The 23,169-nt window shown below is 43.4% G+C and overlaps 1 pseudogene across 1 annotated transcript in view; it reads left to right on the plus strand.

Annotated features, from left to right (window-relative positions):
- Window positions 1-1,284: 1,284 nt before the first annotated feature.
- Window positions 1,285-23,169, plus strand: part of LOC110503770 (activating signal cointegrator 1 complex subunit 3-like) — a 198,517-nt pseudogene continuing 176,632 nt past the window's right edge. The window contains exons 1-5 of the transcript XR_016494925.1: window positions 1,285-1,374; window positions 2,449-2,599; window positions 5,279-5,322; window positions 5,549-5,948; window positions 16,809-16,926. The product of XR_016494925.1 is annotated as an activating signal cointegrator 1 complex subunit 3-like (transcript). The remainder of the gene's footprint in view (window positions 1,375-2,448; window positions 2,600-5,278; window positions 5,323-5,548; window positions 5,949-16,808; window positions 16,927-23,169) is intronic.

Below are 23,169 nucleotides of genomic sequence, written 5' to 3' on the forward strand. Positions count from 1 at the left end.
TGTGCTTGTTTTGATTACATACTGTAAATGCTTCAACATTCCCAAAAGTTAAGTTAGCTGATGACAATTTCTCATAGAACAAAACGCACAGGATCTCTTAAATCTGTGTTTACCACAGAAATAATTCTGCTAGTTGGAACAAGGAAACGTTTCCTACAACCAGTCAGCAAGTTGGAAATGTCAGCGTTTACGACTAGCACCTGAACGCGCATATGGGCCAACGTTGGACCCACAGACCAGTGATCATCACTGATTAATAAACTCATAGTCAGAAAGCTGTAATACATTCTTAAATTATTCCCCTACACCAGGGGTTCCCAGACTTTTCCACGCAAGGACCCTTTTCACACCCCCAAAAATTATACATGTGAACAAAAATATTTTCACAAATTAGTTAGTTATGAATATCTTTGATGATACTATAGGCAAAGATAATTGTCATAAATACCTGTAGCTCGCTGATTTCTCTCTCACAAATCGATTACTGCTGGCTTGCTTCTTTTATCAATTAATATAGATATTGTAGTCCTTTCCATGTCTACAGGCCTGCAAGTATTTATACGCGTACTACAATACCCACTACTCCACCTTTGACAGAACATCTGACGTAAACGCTTCTGACAGTGTAGAAACGTGTGTATTAAGTCCTTTCTGTCGTTGCGAGTACAAGTATAATTATCCTTACGCCCTTTGTTGGTATTATTGTGATGATGTACCATACTGTCCTGCATTTGTGGCCATTGTATCGGGAGACGTGTTGAATTGAGCAGCTAACTAACGCAAGTCTCTCCATTTGGTCTCCCTCCCACTGCGCTAAGCTTGCTAGTTAGCTCACGTTAACTATTCTATTCATTTGAACAAAATCACGTTGTTGACATTGAGATTACAGCATTTCTTTCAAAGACTCATTTTGGAAAGAGGCTGTATTGTTATTACCCACGACATGCATTGTCAGCTGAGCAAGCTAACTAAGTGATGATGCTAGCCAGAGTTTACTAACGTTAGCTAGCTGTCAGTGGAGTTGACAGGCTGACGTCAGACCAAGCATTTAGCAAAGTTACCTAAATTGGTTACCCAATACACAGTTATGTGACAGCATCTATGTAACCTTATCTTCCAATTGAAAACAAATCTAGTGTCTTTGTTGGTGGTGAGGGAAAATGTATTGTTTTGTTTACTCCGCTATTGATTTAATAGCGTATGTGTGAATATTTTGTTACTTTCAGATCAGAGAAAAGACTGTGTTTGGTAGCATCTTATGGACCACAGAGTGGTAGGCAACCAATGTCTCCGCCCCGGTTCACCAGCGGCCTGCGCTCCTTCTCTACTGTCAGCAAGCAGGAAGACTTCTCTGAAGAAGTATATGATCTGAAGGTAAGGCTAACCCAAAGCAAGTTACATTACAGACCATATCCGACTAACCATTGTGATGGGACACTATCGCGATTTAACAATATCACAATATTATTTTATTGGTAGTCGGCTGTACCAGCACCAAAACTCTAGCATTTTTCCTGAAAAGCTTGTTATCAATATTTTTAAATAGGGAGCCAATTTGTTTTCATCACTTATGCCCATGATAAAAACTCACTTTCTCATTGCTCTCTCTTGAACATCTGCAGAAGACATTGGGTGAGAAATGGGTTTGGAACATCGAATTGCAATAAAATCACAGTATTATCACAGTATTAAAATCACAGTATTAAGCTAATTGAGGAGGATGCTTTGGGCTGTTGTGAACACAGGCTACTTGTAGTGCTTTTCACTCACTTCCCTCCTTGATATCACTTTCTTCAGCTCTCTCCCATTTACCATGCTACCTCTCTTTTCCTGTTATCTTCTTTAATCCTCTCTCTCTCTCTCTCGTTTCAAAATATATTCTAATCTTTGCCTCCCCCTAATTTCTCCTCTCTCATTCTGATCGGGGGCTTGTTAAGTTGTTGGTGTGTATTGAGATACTCAACTTAGGAGGAAATTGGGCCTGGTCCTCAGACCACCACCTCTGGCCCTGTTTTCCCAGAGCTAAATCCTCCACAGTGTGAAAACTGCTGCTTGAGGGAAAAGAGGGACTAATGAGGGTCGCTGGGAGATTATCAGAGCTCCAGTTAAAATTCTTTAGTTTTAGAGGACATGGAAGTGCTGATTGTAATAAAGGCATGGTGTTAATACTGCTGCCGGCCCTCCTTGCACTGAACCCCCTGACCTGATGAGCATTAATACCCAATGCTAAAGGAAAGGCTTATTTCAAATTTGCTCGCTATGCAAGGAACTTAGCGTATACTGCTGCACTATGTCTTTGAGTTATGAAAAGGACTTAGAATTACCCTCTGCTGTGTGTGATAGAGAGGGATATGCAGAGAGAAGTCACTGTGTGCATCCAATATCAGACTATATAGTTTCATAATAATTCTGTGTAACTTTATGCCCTTGCTGTCTGTCTTATGTTAGACCAAGCGTCTGAAGAGGCAGGAGCTGTTCTCCAGAGAGGGCCTGACATGGCAGAAGATAGTCCAGTTCTTCACTCAGCACCTGGAGAAGGCAGAGCAGCAGGCTGCAGCACAGGAGCTGAAGAGCATCCTAAAGGCTGCCAAGCAGATAGGTAATCAACTCGCTGGACTGGCAGGGATGCACTTTCAGTCATACAGCACCATTCTAATGTTATCTTATCTGTGAGGCTAAATAGGCAGTGTTTTCCCGAGGACTATTCGAATCAGTGGTGGCAAAGACAGTTGTTGTTTTGTAGACACCATCTGAAATTTAATTTTCTATTTAAAAGCATTATAACCTTTAGACCAGCTTATGTTGCACGGCAGCTTTAAATAGGCTGAATCATGGGGTTGCCCATCCAATGGAGTGCCGCTACTGAATTAATATAGGGTAAACACTGATAGGTAATCAACTCATTGTCCTGGATGATATTCACTCTAAGCCAGGGTTGTCAAACTAATTTTGCCCCGGAGGCTGCATTTGGTCTTCACTGAGGTCTGGAGGGCCGCAATTAAATGTATTATATTTCCTCGCTGTCAAAATGTGCATCAGTTCTCTATCGCCCCACAACGGCTTCCTGATGTGACTTATAATTAGATTAGATGCAAATCCCCCACAATTCCTCCCGAAGTTGTACAGTGGTGCAACACAGGTCCTTCTCCTACTGCTCTTATTACTATTCTGATACTGCCTGTTGGGGGATCACACACCCCATACTGCCTGTTGGGGGATCACACACCCCATACTGCCTGTTGGGGGATCACACACCCCATACTGCCTGTTGGGGGATCACACACCCCATACTGCCTGTTGGGGGATCACACACCCCATACTGCCTGTTGGGGGATCACACACCCCATACTGCCTGTTGGGGGATCACACACCCCATACTGCCTGTTGGGGGATCACACACCCCATACTGCCTGTTGGGGGATCACACACCCCATACTGCCTGTTGGAGGATCACACACCCCATACTGCCTGTTGGAGGATCACACACCCCATACTGCCTGTTGGAGGATCACACACTCCATACTGCCTGTTGGAGGATCACACACCCCATACTGCCTGTTGGAGGATCACACACTCCATACTGTCTGTTGGAGGATCACACACCCCATACTGCCTGTTGGAGGATCACACACCCCATACTGCCTGTTGGGGGATCACACACTCCATACTGCCTGTTGGGAGATCACACACCCTATACTGCCTGTTGGGAGATCACACACCCTATACTGCCTGTTGGGGGATCCGTCCCCTAATCCCACTGCATCCCTGATAGATATCAGTGGAGTGCAGCAGAGAGTGGACTCTCCCCGTGTGGAGCACCTCTGTAGTGTACCGGAAGAAACTGAGGCCCGACACACAAGAAGGCATCTTTGAGGCTCTCTCAATTTGTCCATCCTTGATTCCTCACGTCCCCTCTCCTCACCTCCTTCTCAATACACATTAGAGGAAAACATCCAAGGTTCCTCCCCTCTGACTTTCTCCTCCAACTAGTTTTGAGAAGGTGACGAGGAGAATTGAGGGAAGACAAATTGAGAACAAGCCTGGGGTTCTAACAGTAGCTACATGTGTGTGTGGAGGATCAAGAGCTCAGGACAGCTAGTGGAGGCTGGCTGCCTGGGGGTGTGTCTCTGTCCAATGACTCATGCATATCAGGCCAGGGTCAGTGTCTCTGAAAGATGAGTAATATAGTGTAGAGCTTGATGCAGGTTCCTTAGCTGAGGTGTTTTAGTAGATACTACAGTACATTCTAACAATAGACACATGCAGTAGGTCACTGAAACCATGTTGTGCAGGCAGGATTTCTACTTTGAAATGCTGTCTAAGAGCTCACCAAGAGAAACATGATGTCCTACCTACCTTCTTGAAACCCTGTGAAAAAGACAATTTTCTATTTATTTGCCTTCTGTTCGCCACTACTCTTTTTGTGTCCTCATCATTGAAAAGCTAAAGAGCCTTCTGCGATAATAAACACGTTTTTGGGATATTTTTGAAAGGTTCTTGACCATGCAATTTTGGTCCTTTTAATGTGCCCTTAGCCTGTCTGTCTACCTAGAGCGTAGAGAGTAAAGTAATGCTCCAGAGCCCACTGAGAATGACGATGAAAAGCACCCATCGTGCCCTGACACACACAGAGGAGAGTGAGACGCTTTTAGGCCATTTTAATTGGCTTAAATCCTTTTCATTCGTTTCTCTCTGCCTCTCTAAGTATCACCCTTTATCTCTCTCTCTTGCGCTCTCTCTCTCTTTTTCTCCTCTCTCTCACTCTCATCTCTTTTGGACAATTAGTCCTGATTCCCTTGATTAAACAGAGCTCCAAATGAGCTACACGTGTCTTTTAGGAAGTGCTCTTTTTCATCTTTCATTTCTCTGAGGAGCAGTGCTAGACAATGGTAGTGTTTTACTGCTTGGAGCATACAGTTGGAGCATACAGTTGGAGCATACAGTTGGAGCATACAGTTGGAACATACAGATGTAACATACAGATGTAACATACAGATGGAGCATACAGTTGGAGCATACAGTTGGAGCATACCGTTGGAACATACAGTTGGAACATACAGCTGGAACATACAGTTGGAGCATACAGCTGGAACATACAGCTGGAGCACATAGCAGTGCAGCAAGAAATGTCACATTGCTGTAGCCACTAGCCAGCTAGGTATCACTAATGGTAATAGTAATGGTAGTGGGTTTTCTGATCATCACAATGATCATCATCAGTGTCAGCATATTTAGGTCACGAGGAGACAAGGGCCATCAAGCAGATCTTCCTCGGCAGCCGACGCCTCCTGTGCTGCTGTGGCCCCTCTGGGAGAGTCCCAGGTGGGGGGAGTCTAATTTGGTCTTCGGTTACAACTGAAATACTCAAATCAAATTTTAATAAAATACTATGACTATATATAGGCATACTTAAAATAAAATATTTTAAAAAATACATTTTCTTCCTAGTGTTTTATTATTCTACTATCATACTTTTCTTAGAGCATTATAAATACATAAATATTTAAATAAGTAATAATGTATGTATTTATTTATTCATGTTTTACAGGTGGCGGAGTTTGTTTGTTCCCAGAGCTCCTGTCGCTCCCCTCAGCGTGGCTCGGCCTTCGGACGCAACATCACCTTCTCCTATGACTGTTACACCCTGGAACCCCCAGGAGGCCCTGCCCTGGGCGGGGGGCCCTGAGGACGAGACCCCTGGTGGAGGCCTGGACTTCCAAAGCTTCCTCAACAACCATCAAGGCCTCTGGGGTAATGGGGGAGAGGCGGATGGAGGCAGGCTAAGCCCGGGAGGGGCTCAGAGCTCTGGGGATGGGACCAAACCTGAGGGGGAGGTGGAGAAGTTCCTGAACGGAGGCAACATGATCTCCTCCAGCCCTGAGGAACTGTGCACCTCCCTGTTTGAGATGCTGGCCTCCACCAAGAGTGACGACGAGCTGCAGAACGAGGTGAGCAGCCCTCTCTCACACCACCTTTACCCTTTCCACACTATTGTGCCGACCCAAACCTCAGTTATTCCTTGACCTTAGCCAGCTGGCCTCTGGGGTTTAAACCCCGGTTCAGACCACATCCACTTTGGACCTCGTCTCCACGGCAGGTCAACCTTGGCCTTTAGTGTGTCGGTGTGAGGTTGACGTGGTGCGTGTCTGGAGAGATCTGGAGTTTGGAGAGATCTGGAGCTCTGACCTTAACCTTGTAAGAGAGGAGGAAGACTTTACTGCACACCAGGATAAAGGCTGCGGTATGCCTGACATACACACCAGGATAAAGGCTGCGGTATGCCTGACATACACACCAGGATAAAGGCTGCGGTATGCCTGACATACGCACCAGGATAAAGGCTGCGGTATGCCTGACATATGCACCAGGATAAAGGCTGCGGTATGCCTGACATGCACACCAGGATAAAGGCTGCGGTATTGTGCAGTATGCCACACACAATAAGTGAAACAGTGTTCAGGTTCAATGTTTAATGTCTGAGATTCTCTCAGGTTTTTAGAGGGTGGAAAGACCTTGGGTTTAGTGTATGTGGAAAGGATTTGCACCGTTACCAATGAATCAAGACTAGCCAGAAGTACTGGGCAACAACAGGCAATTAAGGCAGCACTTAGTCTGTGCTGAGCCATGGTGTTATTGAGACATGTTCACTTCTTCCACAAGAAAATAACACACTTACACAGAAGGATAGATGCCAGGTTGTGACAGAGGAGAGGAAGGATGGATTGATGAGGCTCTGGGCAGAGCTCCCATCTCTCTTATACAGGTGCTTAATTTAGAGTCGTTCTCTCTCTCCCTCGCTCCCCTGCAGCCCACAAAAACACAAGGTCGCCACACACATTTAATTAATATAATTTATTAGTGGCTCTCTGTTATCCAGCATCCAGTCTAGAAGAGGTGTGTGTCTGCGTGCTTGTCTGTTAGCAGTTAAAGGTCAGGGTTAGAGTGCCCCTTAGGCCACATGCTCTGTCGGCCACATGCTGAGACCTCTGGCAATGAGATTTCATCCATAACTTTCACTTATGAATTAGACAGTGCCTCTTTCTGTCCTCTTGAGTCCCTCCCTTCTCTTTCCTTCTCTCCACAGCAGAGTGTAGGTTTTACTAATACCTGAGTCTACATTCTCTTCTAATGTTCTTCACGTAGCTGACATTTGGAAGCCAACTCTCCTACTGACATCTTTCGATGTGGAGTGCCCTTTGTGTGTGTGCCCTCCTCTCTGTGTGTGACTCCAAATTCAACAGCAAAGTTTAAAGACTCTGTACCATTACATGTGACAGAGGATAAACCCCCGCTTATTATTTTATTACCTCTCATTTGTACCCCTGGAATGATGACATTTGCTGCAATAAAGGTATGTTTTTGTTTTTTGTGAAGAGAGCTGAAGCTCCATTAAAGCACCAGGATATAGACTATTGAGTTATTATATTCATAGTTTTGACCGTTGTAAGACCTACTGTATGCAGGTGTGCTGCTTGTATGGCAGTCTCATTCAACATTTTGTATTATAACCAGTGCTCTATGTGGACACTGATAGTTGCCTGTCTTCCTGAAAGCTTGTTGTAGCCTATGCGTTTTCCAGAACAATCTATGGTTCACAGTTCACCTAATGTCTCAGCCTCATCCAGGCTTAAAGGTAAAAAAAAATGGCTTCAGGGTGGTTAGGTCTGTGAGCTCCTTCCTTCTGAGGGGAAAACTCTCTCACTCCCAGCGGACTTCTCTGTCCTCCTCACCTTCCCTTCCAGGCTGAGAGGATCCAATGAACTTCAAGGACAGAATTCATGAGTGCCCATAAAAAATATATTTTCTCAGGGCAGCAGGGGAAAAACAGACCAACAATATCAACACAGTCCCAGGGTCATTTCACCTCCAAAAAGCACAAGGTTTTCGACACCCACCACCTCAGATTGTTCTGAAGTCAATTATGTTGTAAGAAACAGAAGGTTACAGATCATTTTATGATATCCAATTGGTAGTTAGTCTTGTCCCATCGCTGAAACTCCCGTACGGACTCGGGAAAGGCGAAGGTCGAGAGTCATGCCTCCTCCGAAACACGACCCTGCCAAGCCACACTGCTTCTTGACACACTGCTCGCTTAACCCGGTAGACAGTCGCACCAATGTGTCGGCGGAGACGCCGTACAGCTGGCGACCGCAGTCAGCGTGCATGCGACCAGCCCGCCACAAGGAGTCGCTAGAGCGCGATGGGACAAGGACATCCCGGCCGGCCAAACCCTCTCCTAACCCGGACAACACTGGGCCAATAGTGCGCCGTCTCTCGGTCGCGGCCGGCTGTGACATAGCCTGGGAACAAACTTGGGTCTGTAGTGACGCCTTAGACCGCTGCGCCACTCGGGAGGCCCCCTGCAACATTATCTCTGAGAAATTAAGCTAATTGATTGCACCCAAATTCAGTAAATATAGTACATAACCTAAGACATGAGGATTCCAAAGAAATTGTCAAAAGCCCCCCCCCCCCATGCCAAATCTTATCTGTTTCAAATGACAGAAATGATTTCAGAACAATCAGAGATTGTGGGTGTCATTGCTTTCTGAAACGACATGGAACGACCCTCCAGTCACTGAGAGGGAAAGGAATAAAACCAAGACCCAGCACTCAGAGAAACAGACTACCCTTCACAAAGGACCTGGCTGACCTGTCACCTGACATCATCAAAGTGCATCTGTTGTTTGGCTCCTCTACCGCGGTGGCTAGCCAAGTCTCCAGAGAGGATGTGGAAAAGCAAAAGAGCAAAGTTTCTCTTTCCATCAAACTATCCATCCATTTATCCATCTGCAGACTGAAAAGCATGAATTGAATGATCAGTTTTGTTGTTTTTATTTAAACAAAAAAAAAGAAAGGGATATTTTATTTTATATATATATTCAAAAATGCTCATATCTTCTAATGTCAGGTACTATGTTGGTTTTGATGTTGTCTCATTGAGTGCAGTTACATGCACATAAACGATTTCCTTAACAATCATGTTTACATGGACACATCTGAAGTCAGGCTTCCTGATGGGACTTAAATAAATGCAGAAAATCGGTAATCAGAATAAACATTCTACCACAACGGCCATGTTATTTTTGTGAAGCCTGATTGAGTTTGGACGTATATAGTTTGTATGTGAAATGTATTTTTAAGATGCTTATTTTCAGTTTTTCCCAAACTCACGTCACTCGTGCATAAGAGGGAGGCTTGTGCTACCGGTGCTGGCACATGTGCAGATCAATTACACCGATGGAACCTGGATTAAGCTGTTGCCCTAATAATTCCAGATTGCTCAGGAAACTAGGTGTTTTATTCAGCGTGTGCTTACTTCCATTTACTTCCAAGGTGTCGAAGGCGTTCCACAGGGATGCTGGCCCACGTTGACTCCAATGCTTCCCACAGTTGTGTCAAGTTGGCTGGATGTCCTTTGGGTGGTGGAACATTCTTGATACACACACAGGAAACTGTTGGGCGTGAAAAACCCAGCAGCGTTACAGTTCTTGACATACTCTAACTGGTGCGCCCGGCACCTACTATCAAACGCCGTTCAAAGGCACTTCAATCTTTTGTCTTGCCCATTCACTCTCTGAATGGCACACATACACAATCCATGTCTCAAGACTTAAAAATCTTGAACCTGTCTCCTCCCCTTGATGTACACTGATTTGAATTGGATTTGACATGTGACATCAATAAGGGATCATAGCTTTCAACTGGTCAGTCTATATAATGGAAAGAGCAGGTGTTCCCGACTTGTGCAGCTGTCTAAGGCACTGCATCTCAGTGCAAGAGGCGTCACTACAGTCCCTGGTTTGAATCCAGGCAGTATCACATCCGGCCGTGATTGGGAGTCTCATAGGGCGGCGCACAATTGGCCCAGCGTTGTCTGGGTTTGACTGGGGTAGGCCGTCATTGTAAATAAGAATTTGTTCTTAACTGACTTTCCTGGTTTAATAAAGGTTACATTTAAAAAATAAATACATACTTTTTTGCCCCTAATGTTGTGTACATGTAAACATGTATGTAAACATACTCATTGTGTCTGTTACACACAGTATTTCCACCCCCTATGGTTAATACTGTATGTTTCTCTCCTGTGCTAGCCAGCTCCTTGCTCAGTGATCGTTTCCCTCCCAGTCAGGTTTACTGTTGTTTTGCTGTCCCCAGCCAGCTAAGTGCCAGGTGGCTGTGTTTGGGGGGCTAAGCGGCACAGCATTATTCTGTCTCAGGCCCAGACTTACTTTGGGCATGGTAATTACCAGGTGCTCAGTCTTGGCACTGAATGCGTGTGTTTGGAGGGGAGGATGGAGGTTGAACCATAGGATGTGTTTGTTTACTGCTTTAGTGTTTTTTGGCTTAAGCACACCAGCTGATGTCTCCCCCTCTATTACTCTCTCTCTGCTCCTCTCCTTCTTGCCCTCTCTTTTTCTCTCTGCTTCGCTCTTGCTCTCTCTCTCTCTCGCTTTCTCTCTGTATCTCTCTCTCTCTATATATCTCTGTATCTCTCTCCCTCTGTATCTCTCTCTCTCTCTCTCTCTCTGTATCTCTCTCGGTATCACTCTCTGTGTATCTCTCTCTCTCTGTATCTCTGTATCTCTTTCAATTCAATTCAATTCAAGGGCTTTATTGGCATGGGAAACATGTGTTAACATTGCCAAAGCAAGTGAGGTAGATAATATATAAAGTGAAATAAATAATAAAAATTAACAGTAAACGTTACACATACAGAAGTTTCAAAACAGTAAAGACATTAATGTCATATTATTTATATATATATATATATATATATATATATATATATATATATATATATACATACATACATACAGTGGGGGAAAAAGTATTTAGTCAGCCACCAATTGTGCAAGTTCTCCAACTTAAAAAGATGAGGCCCGTCATTTTCATCATAGGTACACTTCAACTATGACAGACAAAATGAGAAAAAAAATCCAGAAAATCACATTGTAGGATTTTTAATTTATTTATTTGCAAATTATGATGGAAAATAAGTATTTGGTCACCTACAAACAAGCAAGATTTCTGGCTCTCACAGACCTGTAACTTCTTCTTTAAGAGGCTCCTCTGTCCTCCACTCGTTACCTATATTAATGGCACCTGTTTGAACTTGTTATCAGTATAAAAGACACCTGTCCACAACCTCAAACAGTCACACTCCAAACTCCACTATGGCCAAGACCAAAGAGCTGTCAAAGGAAACCAGAAACAAAATTGTAGACCTGCACCAGGCTGGGAAGACTGAATCTGCAATAGCTAAGCAGCTTGGTTTGAAGAAATCAACTGTGGGAGCAATTATTAGGAAATGGAAGACATATAAGACCACTGATAATCTCCCTCGATCTGGGGCTCCACGCAAGATCTCACCCCGTGGGGTCAAAATGATCACAAGAACGGTGAGCAAAAATCCCAGAACCACACCTAGTGAGTGACCTGCAGAGAGCTGGGACCAAAGTTACAAAGTCTACGATCAGTAACGCACTACGCCGCCAGGGACTCAAATCCTGCAGTGCCAGACGTGTCCCCCTGCTTAAGCCAGTACATGTCCAGGCCCGTCTGAAGTTGGCTAGAGAGCATTTGGATGATCCAGAAGAAGATTGGAAGAATGTCATATGGTCTGATGAAACCAAAATATAACTTTTTGGTAAAAACTCAACTTGTCGTGTTTGGAGGACAAAGAATGCTGAGTTGCATCCAAAGAACACCATACCTACTGTGAAGCATGGGGGTGGAAACATCATGCTTTGGGGATGTTTTTCTGCAAAGGGACCAGGACGACTGATCTGTGTAAAGGAAAGAATGAATGGGGCCATGTATCGTGAGATTTTGAGTGAAAACCTCCTTCCATCAGCAAGGGCATTGAAGATGAAACGTGGCTGGGTCTTTCAGCATGACAATGATCCCAAACACACCGCCCGGGGAACGAAGGAGTGGCTTCGTAAGAAGCATTTCAAGGTCCTGGAGTGGCCTAGCCAGTCTCCAGATCTCAACCCCATAGAAAATCTTTGGAGGGAGTTGAAAGTCCGTGTTGCCCAGCAACAGCCCCAAAACATCACTGCTCTAGAGGAGATCTGCACGGAGGAATGGGACAAAATCCCAGCAACAGTGTGTGAAAACCTTGTGAAGACTTACAGAAAACGTGTGACTGTCATTGCCAACAAAGGGTATATAACAAAGTATTGAGATAAACTTTTGTTATTGACCAAGTACTTATTTGCAAATACATTAATTAAAAATCCTACAATGTGATTATCTGGATTTATTTTCCTCATTTTGTCTGTCATAGTTGAAGTGTACCTATGATGAAAATTACAGGCCTCTCTCTTCTTTTTAAGTGGGAGAAGTTGCACAATTGGTGGCTGACTAAATACTTTTTTGCCCCACTGTATATATACAGTGTTGTAACAATGTACAAATAGTTAAAGTACACAAGGGAAAATAAATAAGCATTAATATGGGTTGTATTTACAATGGTGTTTGTTCTTCACTGGTTGCCCTTTTCTTGTGGTCACAAATCTTGCTGCTGTGATGGCACACTGTGGAATTTCACCCAGTACATATGGGAGTTTATCAAAATTGGATTTGTTTTCGAATTCTTTGTGGATCTGTGTAATCTGAGGGAAATATGTATCTCTATGGTCATACGTTGGACAGGAGGTTAGGAAGTGCCGCTCAGTTTCCCCCTCCTTTTGTGGGCAGTGTGCACATAGCCTGTCTTCTCTTGAGAGCCAGGTCTGTCTACAGCGGCCTTTCTCAATAGCAAGGCTATGCTCACTAAGTTTGTACATGGTCAAAGCTTTCCTTAAGTTTGGGTCAGTCACAGTGGAGAGGTATTCTGCCACTGTGTACTCTCTGTTTAGGGCCAAATAGCATTCTAGTTTGCTCTTTTTTTTTGTTAATTCTTTCCAATGTGTCAAGTAATTATCTTTTTGTTTTCTCATGATTTGGTTGGGTCTAATTGTGCTGCTGTCCTGGGGATCTGTGGGGTGTGTTTGTGAACAGAGCCCCAGGACCAGCTTGCTTAGGGGACTCTTCTCCAGGTTCATCTCTCTGTAGGTGATGGCTTTGTTATGGAAGGTTTGGAAATCGCTTCCTTCTAGGTGGTTGTAGAATTCAACGTCTCTTTTCTGGATTTTGATAATTAGTGGGTATCGGCCTAATTCTGCTCTGCATGTATTATTTGGTGTTCTACGTTGTACACCGAGGATATTTTTGCAGAATTCTGCATGCAGAGTCTCAATTTGGTGTTTGTCCCATTTTGTGAAATCTTGGTTGGTGAGCGGACCTCACAACCGTAAAGGGCAATGGGCTCTATGACTGATTCAAGTATTTTTAGCCAGATCCTAATTGGTATGTTGAAATTTGTTCCTTTTGATGGCATAGAATGCCCTTCTTGCCTTGTCTCTCAGATCGTTCATAGCTTTGCGGAAGTTACCTGTGGCACTGATGTTTAGGCCAAGGTATCTATAGTTTTATGTGTGTTCTAGGGCAACAGTGTCTAGATGGAATTTGTATTTGTGGTTCTGGCGACTGGACCTTTTTGGAACACCATTATTTTGGTCTTACTGAGATTTACTGTCAGGGCCCAGGTCTGACAGAATCTGTGCAGAAGATCTAGGTGCTGCTGTAGGCCCTCCTTGGTTGGTGACAGAAGCACCAGATCATCAGCAAACAGTAGACATTTGACTTCGGATTCTAGTAGGGTGAGGCCGGGTGCTGCAGACTTTTCTAGTGCCCGGGCCAATTCGTTGATGTATATGCTGAAGAGGGTGGGGCTTAAGCTGCATCCCTGTCTCACCCCATGACCCTGTGTGACGAAATGTGTGTGTTTTTTGCCAATTTTAACCACACACTTGTTGTTTGTGTACATGGATTTTATAATGTCGTATGTTTTACCCCCAACACCACTTTCCATCAATTTGTATAGCAGACCCTCATGCCAAATTGAGTCGAAGGCTTTTTTGAAATCAACAAAGCATGAGAAGACTTTGCCTTTGTTTTGGTTTGTTTGGTTGTCAATTAGGGTGTGCAGGGTGAATACACGGTCTGTTGTACGGTAATTTGGTAAAAAGCCAATTTGACATTTGCTCAGTACATTGTTTTCATTGAGGAAATGTACGAGTCTGCTGTTAATGATAATGCAGAGGATTTTCCCAAGGTTACTGTTGACGCATATTCCACGGTAGTTATTGGGGTCAAATTTGTCTCCACTTTTGTGGATTGGGGTGATCAGTCCTTGGTTCCAAATATTGGGGAATATGCCAGAGCTAAGGATGATGTTAAAGAGTTTTAAATATAGCCAATTGGAATTTGTTGTCTGTATATTTGATCATTTCATTAAGGATACCATCAACACCACTGGCCTTTTTGGGTTGGAGGGTTTTTATTTTGTCTTGTAACTCGTTCCAAGGTAATTTGAGAATCCAGTGGGTTCTGGTAGTCTTTAATAGTTGATTCTAAGATTTGTATTTGAACATGTATATGTTTTTGTTCGTTATTTTTTGTTATAGAGCCAAAAAGATTGGAGAAGTGGTTTACCCATACATCTCCATTTTGGATAGATAATTCTTTGTGTTGTTGTTTGTTTAGTGTTTTCCAATTTTCCCAGAAGTGGTTAGTCTATGGATTCTTCAATTACATTGAGCTGATTTCTGACGTGCTGTTCCTTCTTTTTCCATAGAGTATTTCTGTATTGTTTTAGTGATTTACCATAGTGAAGGCGTAGACTCAGGTTTTCCGGGTCTCTATGTTTTTGGTTGGACAGGTTTCTCAATTTCTTTCTTAGATTTTTGCATTCGTCATCAAACCATTTGTCATTGTTGTTCATTTTCTTCGGTTTTCTATTTGAGATTTTTAGATTTGATAGGGAAGCTGAGAGGTCAAATATATTGTTAAGATTTTCTACTGCCAAGTTTACACCTTTACTATTCCAGTGGAACGTTTTACCCAGGAAATTGTCTAGAAGGGATTGAATTTGTTGTTGCCTACTTGTTGTTGCCTACTTTTTGGTAGGTTTCCAAACTGCATTCCTTCCATCTATAGCATTTCTTAATGTTACTCATTTCCTTCGACTTTGATGCCTCGTGATTGAGTATTGCTCTGTTTAAGGAGACTGTGATTTTGCTGTGGTCTGATAGGGGTGTCAGTGGGCTGACTGTGAACGCTCTGAGAGACTCTGGGTTGAGGTCAGTGATAAAGTAGTCTACAGTACTACTGCCAAGAGATGAGCTATAGGTGTACCTAACATAGGAGTCCCCTCGAAGCCTACCATTGACTATGTACATACACAGCGTGCGACAGAGCTGCAGGAGTTGTGACCCATTTTTGTTATGTTGTCAAAGTTATGTCTAGGGGGGCATATGTGGGAGGGAATGCTGTCACCTGCAGGCAGGTGTTTGTCCCCCTGTGTCCTGAGGGTGTCAGATTCTTGTCCGGTTCTGACATTTAGGTTGCCACAGACTAGTACATGTCCCTGGGCCTGGAAGCTGTCTTCATTAAAGTATGGGGATTCTAGTGGGGGGATATAGGTAGCACACAGGAGGACATTTTTCTCTGTTAAGATAATTTCCTTTTGCATTTCTAGCCAAATGTAAAATGTTCCTGTTTTGATTAATTTCATTGAGTGAGTTAGGTCTGCTCTATACCAAATTAGCATACCCCCTGAGTCCCTTCCCTGTTTCACACCTGGTAGTTTGGTGGATGGGACTACCAGCTCTCTGTAACCTAGAGGGCAACCAGCGGGTCCGTCTCCTCTATACCAGGTTTTCTGCAGGATGACAATGTCTGTCTTACCGATTTCTTTGGTGAAGTCCGGGTTCCTGCTCTTTAGGCCAAAGGCAGATGACCTCAAGCCTATCTCTCTCTCTGTATCTCTGTATCTCTGTATCTCTGTATCTCTGTATCTCTGTATCTCTGTATCTCTCTCTCTCTCTCTCTCTCTCTCTCTCTCTCTCTCTCTCTCTCTCTCTCTCTCTCTCTCTCTCTCTCTCTCTCTCTCTCTCTCTCTCTCTCTCTCTCTCTCTCTCTCTCTCTCTGTTTCTGTATCTCTCTCTCTCTGTATCTGTTTCTGTATCTCTCTCTCTCTGTACCTCTCTCTGTATCTCCCTCTCTCTCTCTGTATTTTTTTCTCTGTATCTCTCTCTCTCTGTATTTCTCTCCCTCTCTGTATCTCTCTCTCTGTATCTCTCTATCTCTCTCTCTGTATTTTTTCTCTGTATCTCTCTCTCTGTATCTCTCTCCCTTTCTGTATCTCTCTCTGTATCTCTCTATCTCTCTCTCTATTTTTTTCTCTGTATCTCTCTCTCTCTGTATTTCTCTCCCTCTCTGTATCTCTCTCTCTGTATCTCTCTATCTCTCTCTCTGTATTTTTTCTCTGTATCTCTCTATCTCTCTCTCTGTACCTCTCTCTGTATCTCCCTCTCTCTCTCTGTATTTTTTTCTCTGTATCTCTCTCTCTCTGTATCTCTCTATCTCTCTCTCTGTATTTTTTCTCTGTATCTCTCTCTCTGTATCTCTCTCCCTTTCTGTATCTCTCTCTGTATCTCTCTATCTCTCTCTCTGTATCTCTCTATCTCTATCTCTCTCTGTGTATCTCTGTCTCTGTATCTCTCTCTCTGTCTCTGTGTCTCTGTATCTCTGTCTCTCTCTCTGTATCTCTGTCTGTCTCTCTCTCTGTATCTCTGTCTCTGTCTCTCTCTCTCTGTATCTCTCTCTCTGTATCTTTCTCTCTCTCTCTGCATCTCTCTCTCTCTCTCTCTCTCTCTCTCTCTCTCTCTCTCTCTGTATCTCTCTCTCTCCTCCAGCTATTTGAGCTGCTGGGCCCAGAGGGATTTGGGATGATCTCTGTTCTCCCCCAGCGAAGGTCTTCCATCATGAATTCTCTCCTTTCCATCCCTGCAGACAGGATCAACTACCCACCAGGTGAGTCAGACCCCACCCCCTGCACCAGAGGCATCCAGGTCATCTCCATAGAAACTAGAGATCCACCACACTCTCTGAGAGCAGCGGGGTAGAGCATTGTTGAGAAATTAAACTGTAGATAATTGGTTTGAAATTCAAAGTCTACCTACCTAGACAAATCTACTGACTCCAACATTCATCATTGAAAAAAAATTAAACTATGAAATAAATAACTATTTTGCCTGTCACTACCCCTCATTTGGAGGACAGCTTTTAATATTAGGCCTTTTTAATTTAGATGTTCAATACTTATTTACCCACAACCTTCATCAAAGTCAGGGTTTTCAAGGGAAGGAGAAGGTGTGGTCTGAAGTATAGGAGGAGGAGAGGGTGATGTATGATAGGGTCACTAAGGTCGACTCTTGGCTATGCATTTCTCAGCGGGGTCATGACCTTTAACACCTGGTCCATGTTTGGATGTTAATCATTACAACACAAACAACACAGTCCAGCTCCAACAACCCTTAAAGATCTATCTGAGGGTTTGATGTACAAATCAATATTAGACTCTGTAAATCTTTGATGGTGTCCAGTACTCTAGTACAGAGAGGTACAGTATGAAATGCAGTGTCCCTGTCTCTTTGTCATGGGTGAAGGTTGGTAAAGCTGTAGCCTACTAAGGCATACAATTACAAATACTTCCCTACTGCTATTCAAGATGGAAAATGTTAATTTTATGTACATTTCACATAACTGTGAAAACGCTATTCACCATCCTCTTTACCGAAAGGTTCAACATTCCATTCTATACCTTTTTCCTCCCTCCCTCCCTCCCTCCCTCCCTCCCTCCCTCCCTCCCTCCCTCCCTCCCTCCCTCCCTCCCTCCCTCCCTCCCTCCCTCCCACATTGTTCTCTCATTTCTTTGTTCCCATCACCTACCCCTCAGGTCTGTTTTGGAGCTGTGTATTGCTCTCGTGTTCTGCATGATTGTCAAACGGCTCAATACACTGAAAAGCTATTACCTAAAGATAGCCCATTAAGCTTAGCTCAGGTCCTTCACTATTTCTCTAGTTTTTGGGGGAGGAGGATGGGAGGATGGGAGGTTGGTGGAGGTAATGCACCATGATCCATTTAAGTCCAAGATAGTCATCATCTCCAGCACTAGACCAGTCACTCTCCTTTTGCCCCTCTTGCCTTCCACTACTTCTCACAAATCAGAGAAAATGTAGCAAAGTATGATTTCACTCTATAGACAAATACCTGGCTCATGCCTTGTATGGTATTACTGTCCTCACAATGACATCTGGAAGGGAACTGTGCCTCTGTCTACGTCCTTTAGTACGTTCGTCACATGCAATATCTCAGACAGCACTGGCCCAATTTTGGCGAAACTTTGGTGAATGATGCATCTTGCCATAGAGATCCGGCACATACACAATGACACTGATTGGCCCAAGGGGGGTACTGTAGTAATCTACTGAATTTCAAAAGTTTGAACAAGCATGTCTCCTGTTCCGTTTGAGCTACTGTCATGGAATGAGCTGTTATATGCATCCCCTCATGAGCAACACGTTAGGGCCATTTTGTCCTCCACCAAACCAACATTTGTACAAGCATAGCTCCTGCCCCGTTTGAGCTACAGTCATGTTGTTTTGGACATGTTAACATCTTCTCATTAGAAACAAGTTTCCCATAATTACCTATGTAATTTGGTACTTACAAATGGAATGTCTTTCCACACAACATATGTTGGAATAATTGACACAGGGAGGAGCGCCACATCATTCGTGGGGGACAACATGTTCACTGTAGACTTGTTATTATATTGAGGGGTGGCATTATCCCTTAGCCTGGTCCTAGATCTGTTTCTACTGTCTTGCCAACTCCTATGATCAGTGTCCAGCACAAATGGATCTGGGACCAGGTTAGTACCAGAGAATACACTGCCTTGGTTGGTGCTGAAGCGTTCTCCCCTGTACTAGGATATGTGTCCTGCTGTAACTTAGCTATGCTGATCTGCTCTTTCCTCTCTATATACAGTAGCCTATGCAGTAGCCACTATTGTTTTCACTATATATTTTACCTCTTGGGGATGTCATTCGAAAACATAATGTTAACTTTCACTGCTATGCGGATGACACACAGCTGTACATTTCAATGAAACATTGTGAAGCCCCAAAATTGCCCTCGCTAGAAGCCTGTGTTTCAGACATAAGGAAGTGGATGGCTGCAAACGTTCTACTTTTAAACTCGGACAAAACAAAGATGCTTTTTCTAGGTCCCAAGAAACAAAGAGATCTTCTGTTGAATCTGACAATTCATCTTAATGGTTGTACAGTCGTCTCAAATAAAACTGTGAAGGACCTAGGCATTACTCTGGACCCTGATCTCTCTTTTGACGAACATATCAAGACTGTTTCAAGGACAGCTTTTTTCCATCTACGTAACATTGCAAAAGTCAGAAAATTTCTGTCCAAAAATGATGCAGAAAAATTAATCCATGCTTTTGTCACTTCTAGGATAGATAATGCTCTACTTTCTGACTACCCGGATAAAGCACTAAATACACTTTAGTTAGTGCTAAATACGGCTGCTAGAATCCTGACTAGAACCCCAAAAATGTGATCATATTACTCCAGTGCTAGCCTCTCTACACTGGCTTCCTGTCAAGGCAAGGGCTGATTTCAAGGTTTTACACCTAACCTACAAAGCATTACATGGGCTTGCTCCTACCTATCTCTCTGATTTGGTCCTGCCGTACATACCTACACGTACGCTACGGTCACAAGACTCAGGCCTCCTAATTGTCCCTAGAATTTCTAAGCAAACAGCTGGAGGCAGGGCTTTCTCCTATAGAGCTCCATTTTTATGGAATGATCTGCCCACCCATGTGAGAGACGCAAACTTGGTCTCAGCCTTTTAAGCCTTTACTGAAGACTCATCTCTTCAGTGGGTCATATGATTGAGTGTAGTCTGGCCCAGGAGTGTGAAGGTGAACGGAAAGGCTCTGGAGCAACGAACTGCCCTTGCTGTCTCTGCCTGGCCGGTTCCCCTCTTTCCACTGGGATTCTCTGCCTCTAACCCTATTACAGGGGCTGAGTCACTGGCTTACTGGTGCTCTTTCCTGCTGTCCCTAGGAGGGGTGCGTCACTTGAGTGGGTTGAGTCACTGAGGGCTATACTCGGCCTTGTCTCAGGATGGTAAGTTGGTGGTTGAAGATATCCCTCTAGGGTGTGGGGGCTGTGCTTTGGCAAAGTGGGTGGGGTTATATCCTTCCTGTGTGGCCCTGTCCGGGGGTATCATCGGATGGGGCCACAGTGTCTCCTGACCCCTCCTGTCTCAGCCTGTCTCTTATCCGGTGTCCTGTGTGAATTTAAGTATGCTCTCTCTAATTCTCTCTTTCCCTCTTTCTCTCGGAGGACCTGAGCCCTAGGACCATGCCTCAGGACTACCTGGCATGATGACTTCTTGCTGTCCCCAGTCCACTTGGCCGTGCTGCTGCTCCAGTTTCAACAGTTCTGCCTGTGATTATTATTATTTGACCATGCTGGTCATTCATGAACATTTGAACATCTTGGCCATGTTCTGTTATAATCTCCACCCGGCACAGCCAGAAGAGGACTGGCCACCCCTCATAGCCTGGTTCTTTTTTAGGTTTCTTCCTAGGTTTTGGCCTTTCTAGGGAGTTTTTCCTAGCCACCGTGCTTCTACACCTGCATTGCTTGCTGTTTGTGGTTTTAGGCTGGGTTTCTGTAAAGCACTTTGAGATATCAGTTGATGTACAAAGGTCTATATAAATAAATTTGATTTGATTTAGTTCAGTGAAGTATCCTCTCTCTACATTATACAGCCTTCTCTATTGCTCTCCCCCTGTAGCTTGGAGCAGAGCTGACTGGCTTAAATTAAGGCAGTTGCCCCTGTAGTTCACTGTTTCCCAGGCTTTGCCTACAGAGTACACTGACTGTTTTATATTGAAGTTACTTCCTCCATGGCCTGTAGCTGAATTCAGTCAGTGATTTCAGTCTGTATTTCCCCACAGCATGGAACTGATTCCACTGGATGTCACTGAAGCTGTTCCCTGTGTAGCACAGTGAGCCCAGTGCCTGACTGTTATGTTTCATACACTGAACCCCATGCTGAGCTAGCAGTATCACTCCTCGTCTCTCCTGCCTTCTGTCTCCTCTTTTTGGAGATGTTTTCTTCGCTTGGAGGCTAATAGTTGTTTTTTTACCCCTTAAAATGTGAACAAAGCTGCGACTAGCTGAAGATGTGATTGGGAGGATAAGGATGGATCATTTGTCATTGCTGGGGTTCCAAATCGTAGGCATCAAAGAAATATATATATATATATATATATATATATATATATATATATATATATATATATATAAGGCTGGAGTTTTAGTTTTTCCAAACGTTTCTTGAATATTTAAAAAAATATTTGTATAGCCCTAAGGGATTCATGTTATCTATTTGAGTCATTCATTTCCCATTAGTTTATTCAAATACATTTACAGCAGTGGTTGTGATACTGTAAATTAACCACCTAATTTAAAGGCCTAGTTCAGTCAAAAATGAGATTATCCTGCATGTGTGAGAGAGAATACTGTGAAATTGTAAATGAGTTAATAGACCAATAAGAGTTCCAAAGCTCTCTGCCAATAACAGCTTGTTTTCAGTTTGCCCCTCGCCACTCAGACAACTCCCAGACAGTCCTAGCAAAATTCTAGCATGAGAAATTGCTCTTTGCTTTTCCCCACCATTTTCATTGAAAACAATCACAGTAAGGTACTTAATTGTTACCCAGAAATGATTTGATATTGAGCCAAAAAACGTCTGCATTGGACTTGTAGTCCTTCACACTCGTACTCATACACAGGCTGAAAATGGCAGATTTGGGCACTGTTAAATACCAAAATTGGAACGCAGTGGCTGTACAGTAAAAACACTATTTTAGTAGTTCTTCAAAGTAAATAAGGCATACTTTAACGACTGCTGAAACCGTCACTTAGATCATGTATTTTCAGGTAGAGATACCTCGTGCAGTCGATTGTGCATTCTTCTCTCTGTTATTTAGCAGGTGTAAAAGAAAAACAGACCGGACATGTAAGCGTGCAATGGATTGTGGTCATTGTAGTTAGTTTACAGCAGAAAACTTGGTAATTTTGTAGAATATTAGCTTCCTACTACATCGCAGTTCGGGTTTGATCTGACTTATCTCTAGAAAAACTGTGCAATGTCCATATTGAGCTCACAGAAAAAACCTAAACGAAATGGAATAAAAATAATTTTACAGGCACCTGTCAATTAGTTATTTTAAAAACAAAAAATACACACCATTTTGGTTAATCGCGCGACCAGAAGTTGCCCCCATCCCTTCCAGTAATTGGCCAACTTTTGCACTTTTGTTGTCTGAGTGAGCAATATGCTGTACATTAGCATGACTATGTATTTTGAAAGATGAGACATTGAGAATTAAAATAAATACAGCTTTGATGTTTAGGGTTGGTCTTACTGGGGTCCTACACATAACAAAAATACATTACACACAACAGATGAACATGTAGTGTGTGTGCATCTATCAGTCACACATACATGTTAGTACAACCATTAGGTCACATGGGGGAGAGGCTTTGTGCTGTGAGGTGTTGCTTTATTTGTTTTTTGAAACCTGGTTTGCTGTTGACTTGCGCTGTATAAGATGGAAGGGAGGTCCATGCACGCATGGCTCTGTATAATACTGTACGTTTCTTAGAATTTGTTCTGGACCTGGGGACTGTGAAAAGACCCCTGGTGGCATGTCTGGTGGGGTAAGTGTGTGTGTGTCAGTGCTGTGTGTAAGTTGACTATGCAAACCTTTTGGAATTTCCAACACATCGTTTCTTATAAAAACAAGAAGTGACACAGTCTTTCCTCAACTCTTAGTCAAGAGTCATATTATTAATATTAGCCCTCCAATTAAGAGCAAGAAGTGCCACTCTGTTCTGGGCCAGCTGCAGCTTAACTAGGTCTTTCTTTGCAGCACTTGACCATGTGACTGGACAATAATCAAGGTAAGGTCAAACTAGAGCCTGCAGGACTTGCTTTGTGGAGTGTGGTGTCAACAAAGCAGAGCATCACTTTATTAAGGATGTCATACAAGCAAGCCACTTCACATTTCCATATTATTCCATATTATAAAACTCATGTGAACGTTTATGATCACTATGTTGGATGGATAGTTACAAGATGACAAGGCATCATACCCTTGTTGTTGTTCTGAAC

Source organism: Oncorhynchus mykiss, chromosome 3 (genome assembly GCF_057628025.1).
Source record: "Oncorhynchus mykiss isolate SJ-2025 chromosome 3, ASM5762802v1, whole genome shotgun sequence".
In the NCBI taxonomy this organism is placed as follows: Eukaryota; Metazoa; Chordata; class Actinopteri; order Salmoniformes; family Salmonidae; genus Oncorhynchus; species Oncorhynchus mykiss.